The sequence below is a fragment of the Ostrinia furnacalis genome, unplaced genomic scaffold (assembly GCF_004193835.3).
Source record: "Ostrinia furnacalis isolate ACB-3 unplaced genomic scaffold, ASM419383v2 OfSCF4894, whole genome shotgun sequence".
In the NCBI taxonomy this organism is placed as follows: Eukaryota; Metazoa; Arthropoda; class Insecta; order Lepidoptera; family Crambidae; genus Ostrinia; species Ostrinia furnacalis.
In genome coordinates this window covers 104,443-111,549 of record NW_021135133.1, presented here as the reverse complement: position 1 = coordinate 111,549, position 7,107 = coordinate 104,443, and positions in this window count along the sequence as shown.

Sequence of the window (7,107 nt, the reverse complement as noted above, 5' to 3'; positions counted from 1 at the left end):
GGAACTCCGTATCTACGAGTAGCTTTGATGTGTTAAAGGTACATTTAATTTTGTATTGAAGGTTATATTCGTTAATTCAATTATTTGTTACTACGAGTATGATAAAGATTTTGATGAGAAAATCGGTTCATAGCATTCGAGATCTACAACTTTGACGCAATAAAACTTGACTAGTTTTTTAGGCACTAATCTTTTCCACAATTTATTTGTTTTACATCAAATCCATATTTTGGGATAAAACTATTTCTCACGGGCTATGATTTTGACTCCTGATTGCCTTTATATTTTTTTTGCCATGATGACTTCTGACCTCTACCTCTTTTGCAAATATTTCAAATCTTTGTTTTTTTGTGATAAAAATAATAAAAGATCAGTAGTTGAGTACCTATACAATAAAATAGAGACAATAATATTTCTATATCTGACATAATCCTACTATTATGAGCCATCGCTTTTTCTTTCTTTTCCAATTTAAGTAAAAGTATTGAAGAACAGATCTAGAACAAACAAGTTTATGTACGTACACAAAGATTTTTGATTAAGAAAACTTTTTTTCTTTCTTTGAAATAAAATACATGAATGTATTTCACTATCTTCTAAGGAAGTGGATTAAATCTGTAGTACAAAGCAAAATGGAAACAATTACCTGCACAAATATTAGCTCAGAAACAACCTCTCAGGTAAAACAATACAAAAATCTTGCCAAAATAAGGAAACTTGCCCAAGAATGTATTTTACCGAGTGCTTAACCCTTTGACTGTTTGGTAAGGTCTAAAGAACCGTACAACCGTCTACAAGTTACACAGATACGTCCCTAAGGTGAGTCTTTCTGGTGTCCGCCGGAAAAGCCTTTCATGCATTAGGTTAAAATTAAATAAGGTATTTTTTTTCGACCTGTCCTTATCATCATCATCATCATCATTTTAGCCACAGACAGCTGAACATGCCTCTCCAGTAATACTGCTAGTAGTAGCGGTATTGGTTTCGACCAATAATATCACTGAAAGAAATTATCCTCTATAGTTCAGAAGATAGTTTGCTCTAGGTATAGTAGCCATGATAGTATAGAGTCTATACTATTATAGAGATTTCAATTCTTCTTTTAATGATTATTAAATAAAGCAATTATTGCAATGATCTGAAGAAAAAAGAGGCTCATCCATAAAAAATATCACCATAACTTAATGTACGCCTAAAATTGCTATTAATATATTATTTTTTCTTGGCTCTTCAGACACCATACACACTATTCCATTTTTTCCCTAGACGTGCGAAGGGTTTAACAAAAACAAACAGCCCCGTGCCGGTCTTACTCAGGAATGCTAGACATTCTTGCAATTAAAGTTCACTCACTTGAGACTATGAATCTACTACTACTTATCTTTTCTAAGGGTTAAATGAAGGGGCAGACTTTTTTGAGTAAAATGAAGAAAATGATTGATGCTCTTGTGCATGTTTTGCTACTTTTTATAAATTCAATGACAAACTGAGTGTTATTTAGAATTTACAATAAAATCTGTGAAAGACTAACTTATTAATTACTGTTGATCTCACTGTAGTTTTTACTAGTCCTTAAATTTTTGAGTTTGAGAATTTATAGATGGGCTGAACTTTAAATAATTACCTTGCTCAGTAATTCTATATAAATAAAAATTAATTGCTGTTCGTTAGTCTGATTAAAACTCGAGAACGGCTGGGCCGATTGAGCTGATTTTGGTTTTAAAATGTTTGTCGTAGTCCAGGGTAGGTCTAAACGGTGAGCAAATAAGGAAAAGTTGCGATGGCTTATTTATTGCCTTTAAGGCGGAACAGAGTTCGCCGGGTCAGCTAGTGTATAATATAAATGAATCGCAAAATGTGTTCGTAAGCGCATAACTCAACAACGGCTGGACCAATTTTACCAAATTTTTTTTAAATGTTTGTTGAAGTCCAAGGATGGTTTTTACGGCGAGAAAAATTCGAATAATTTCCGGGAAATCCCTAAAAACATCACTTTTTTCTCACGGGCGAAGCCGCGGGCGGAATTCTAATTAACAATAATATAAGATCGCCGACTAACTGCACAAGCAAAAGTGTGGAACCCAATAGGTAATTTAGTATAATGTATTTTTTTATATTATCGTCTTGGATAAGTACTTACTACTTTATGAGGAATACTAGCGGCCGCCCGCGACTTCGTACGCGTGGACCTCGTTTAATTACTAATGATGTTGATAGATGGCGTTTCACGGGTTCCCCCGCATGAATAATTTACGAACGTCAAAATTTTTCGTCCAGCGCTTTAGATTTTAACCAATGACGATAGATAGCGCTTTTTACCCACGTCTTATTTATTTATTGAAGTTTAGTTTGTCACATATCGTAATAAATTATAGCCTATATGTTAACCTGGATTATCAACAATAATACTGTAAAGTTTCAACAAAATCCGTTCAGTAGTTTTCGCGTGAAAGAGAAACAAACATCCAGACATCTACACAAACTTTCGCATTTATAATATTAGTAGGAAGTAGGACGAGTACAAGGACGACTTTATCCACTAGTTATGTTGCCTACATGATAGGAGCTTACACACGACTCGTTGTAGTGGGCGACGCCTCTGTGGACCATTGAACGTAACTTTTGGCAACGTTCCATGGCATATAAACATATTTCCTCCAAAAGTGTTAATACTTACCAATTCTTTAATATTATTTGCAGCAAATAACTAGTTAAGTAATCGCATAACATCTTATCATACACAATATACTTATTTAGTTACATTATCTTCCAATTGAAAAGAAGAACCATACATTTTATGAGGCGATTTTATAATCGCTTTAACGATCACTACCAACATAAATACGATCAACAGAAAGCGCTCTGAACCACTTATCCTCTCTGTTTAATGTACAAATAACTCAATCAAGTAAAAAGCACTTGAAAAAGCTTTATCCGTGGCTCAAAATTAAATAATCAGCCAAATTGCTTTGTTATTTATTTCCCCTTTTCGTTTCCAATCCGAACGCTCCGGAGAATTTGGAACTGGCATCGTATCCTTCCGAAAATCCGAAATAAATAAAAAATAAAACTCAGTCAAACAACAAAGCCAAACACTTAACTTTATGGGTGTAGAAAATACATCTATCATATCGAATGACCCCTACGATATCCGGCGAACAAAAAAAGGAGGATATAAGAAGGAATTACATCAATCCAATTTAAGGAACGACTCGCATTACGCACATTCCGGAATCCAGAAATTATGGTGTGGCGCAAGGATCTGGAGCAAGCGACCAAATGTTTTAGTGAACGGATTAGCAAGCTTAAGTGGCAATGGGTAGAGCACATAGTATGCAGAACTGACGGCCGATGGGGCAGCAAGGTTCTGGGGTGGAGGCCGCGTACCGGTAAACGCAGGCTAGGACGTCCACCCACAAGGTGGACCGATGACATCATAAAGGTAGCAGGGAAGCGCTGGACGCAGGCCGCTACCAATCGATCAACATGGAAAGCATTGGGGGAGGCCTATGTTCAGCAGTGGACGTCCTATGGCTCAAATGATGATGATGATGACAAGAAGATAGGTGATGTCATGTAGGTATCAACAATTGGTCAAAGCTCATTACACAACAAAAACCTATCTAATACCTACGTGTCGATCTAATTCAATATACAAGTATCAAAAACTAGGATGTTTCCTAAAATTTCCGTCTCTTCCTCCTTTTGGAAGAAAATAGTAGGTTGGATTCACAAACAAATTGATTCTTGTCAAATACGATCTAAGGCCAGGTTTATGAATTGAGATTTTTGGCTGAAACGTGCTCATCTTCTATCAAGATTCATACTTGAAACCAAAATGTTCACATCAGAAACTGGGTCAAGGTATGTCAAAGTTTCAATGAGTTTATCTCCACAAGTTCTGAGAAAGGTTTGATATACATACAAAATAACAGACAACGAAGTGTCTTCCAAGCCACAAAATAGATTGTATCAGAAGAAAATCACCTTTATGTACTTTATTTTCATAAGCACACAGACGCGTGTCTCAAGCGGGCGGAACTCGCACTCGCAGTGGTTTAGACTGGTTTGCGATATCGCGTCTATGATCTTTGTCTATGTGTGCGTTGCGAGCGCACTCTGTAAGTCATAAGTTAAGTCATAAGTTTATTCCATTTAAAAACAATATTACATTGTGCTGGAAATAGGTACAATAATAATATAAGCATAATAAATAAGCATGCAAAATTACAATTAATCAGAATCTATACCAATGTCAAAATTAACCATGTCAATAATTAATAGCAATATTATAATTGCAAATAAAAAAAAAACAATCAAAAATATTATCTTATACATGTCACATTTTGTTTTTTAGTTAAATCTAGTTCACATTAAATTCAAATTAATTTCAATAATGTCACAACAATAAATTAATAAAATAAGTCAAATTAAAGTTAGACCATTTTACAAAAATCCTCCACACTATAAAAACTATTATCCAGCAGGTAAGCCCTCAATACTTTTTAACCGACTTCAAAAAAGGAGGAGGTTATATGTTCGACTGTATGTATGTTTTTTTTTTCTATGTATGTTCACCGATTACTCCGTCAATTGTGGACCGATTTTCAAAATTCTTTTTTTGTTCGATAGAGTACACTTCTGAGGTGGTCCCATTGTCACCAAGTCAGGATCTGATGATGGGATCCTAGGGAAATCGACTGCAACCCTCAAATTTTATAGGCACGTATATCGTTTTTCAAACATTTTCTTAAGTTATTCAAGTATTTGCTCCTGGAAATCATCATCTCAAATTGATGAGCTGATGATAGAGAGTAAAAATCCTTAATGCTTAGGAGTTGGAGGTAATTCTTTTAATTTTATAGATAAGTATAGTTTCTAAAGTTATTCAAGTGTTTGCATCAGATAGCCATCATCTCATCACGATGAACTGGTCATGGTAGGTACAACTCCATAACGCTTAGGAGTTGGAGGATAATTCTTTAAATATTATAGGTACAAATAGCCCAACAGTTGTATTCTTTCATGTTTTTAAGGTGGGCTGACGGTTTAAGGTCTTTTTAGGTTGCCGATATGGTAACCTGTATTTTGTAGAGAATATTATGTTACACTTGACATGAAGAATATACTGCCTACCTTCAGTGATAACACCAAGGTAATAATTAGTTAACTAAAAAGCCAGAAATAAGTTAATTTTTATAAAAAAAAATAAAACCGACTCCAAAAAACATACACTAAAAAGTAGAAAAATAATTACTAATTACTTATTTATTAGGACGAATTAATATTTATGTATACCATGATTGATACTTTTGGAGTCGGTGCAAGCAAACTTCACACGTTTCATAATCTTGGCACCGACTCCAGAAGTATCAATCATGGTATACATAAATATTAATTCGTCCTAATAAATAAGTAATTAGTAATTATTTTTTTTAAATATATTAACATTATTTATTTTCTTTAAATGTTTNTTCGAGGCAATTTGGACCTTATTACTTAAGAGTTTTTAACTTGTAATATTTTAGATTCTATTGTGAGTAATATTGGACTTGTAAAATTTTAAATGCATGTTTTAGGACTTAGAATAATTTGCTAAAAAACGAGGGAACGGGGAATCCATGCCCGATTTTGTTGATATTTAAGTTAAGCGAAAACACTTGTAATTTTCATAGATTGTCATATTAGTAAAAAGTTACATTTTACAAATTGCAATATTTTGTTTATGCACAGTCTTTTAATTGTAATTTCAATATGGAAGGTTTAATTAACGTTCAGAAAGACTTACAAAAAGCTATTGAAAAGGGTGCAGTTAATTATAGGAAAAGTCCAAAGGATAGAATCACTATTGAATATTTAGAAACTAGATTGGAAAATGTGGAAAGAGATTGGGGATTATTTTATAAAAATCACAATAAGTTAGTTCTTCAGTACGAGGGCAAAGAATTGGAAAATAGTTCATATGTCATTAACGACATCTATGATAAGACTGAGGAATCTTACATAATGTATAAATCATGTTTGAAAACTGAGTTAAATAAATTATTGGCTTATGCACAAAGAGAAAAATCTGCAAATTTAAATGTTGAAAAATGTGAGTCCAATAATTCTTTTGTTAATTTACCTAAAATATCGATTCCGAAGTTTTCTGGTAATTATTCAGAGTGGCCAACCTTTAGAGACTTGTTTACTTCACTCGTACATAATAATAATTCACTCGATGATGTACAAAAATTACATTACTTAAAAGGCCAACTGTCAGGAGAAGCAGAACAATTAATAAGACATACTCCTATTACCAGTGATAATTATTTGCAGTGTTGGGATCTATTAGTAAAGAGATACAACAATAAACGTTATCTTTCAAATTGCATTTTGAAACGATTATTTAGTCAAAAACAATTAAATGTTGAATCATCATCGGGATTAAAGGAATTGTTGGACACTACATGTGACTGTTTAGGTGCGCTACAGAACATAGGTATACAGGTGTCCACGTGGGATGTTATTATCATTCATATAGTAACGTTTAAATTGGACTTAGAAACGCGTAAACAGTGGGAATTACATATTTCTAATATTGATGCCAATATTTTACCAACTTGGAACCAACTTAAGGAGTTCTTAGAGAGTCGTTTTCGGGCTCTGGAGTTCGTAGTTGCGAAGAGACCTTTCCAACAAAATAGTAGTCCTCAGAACAAGCCCAAGGTATTGCTTTCTACTAATGGTTCTGGTATGCGATGTGAATACTGCTCAGATGTTCACAAGTTATGTTTCTGTAAAGAGTTCGCTAAACAAGATTGTGCAAAACGACGTGAGTTCGTTCTTAAAAATCGCATTTGTTTTAATTGTTTGGGCAGTAATCACACCGCTTACGAATGTAAGAGCCCCAGTACCTGCAAAATATGTAAAAAGCGCCACCACTCGTTACTTCACATAGCATCTGAAAAGGTAAACGAAAAGAGTTCATCTGAAGAGGTCTCTCCACTGGTGACTTGTCTGTCAACAATGGAAAAACCTAAGCAGGTTTTATTAGCCACCGCGTTAGTAAATGCCGAGTCACAAACAGGTGAATTTCAAGTTATACGGGCGTTGCTTGATCAAGGC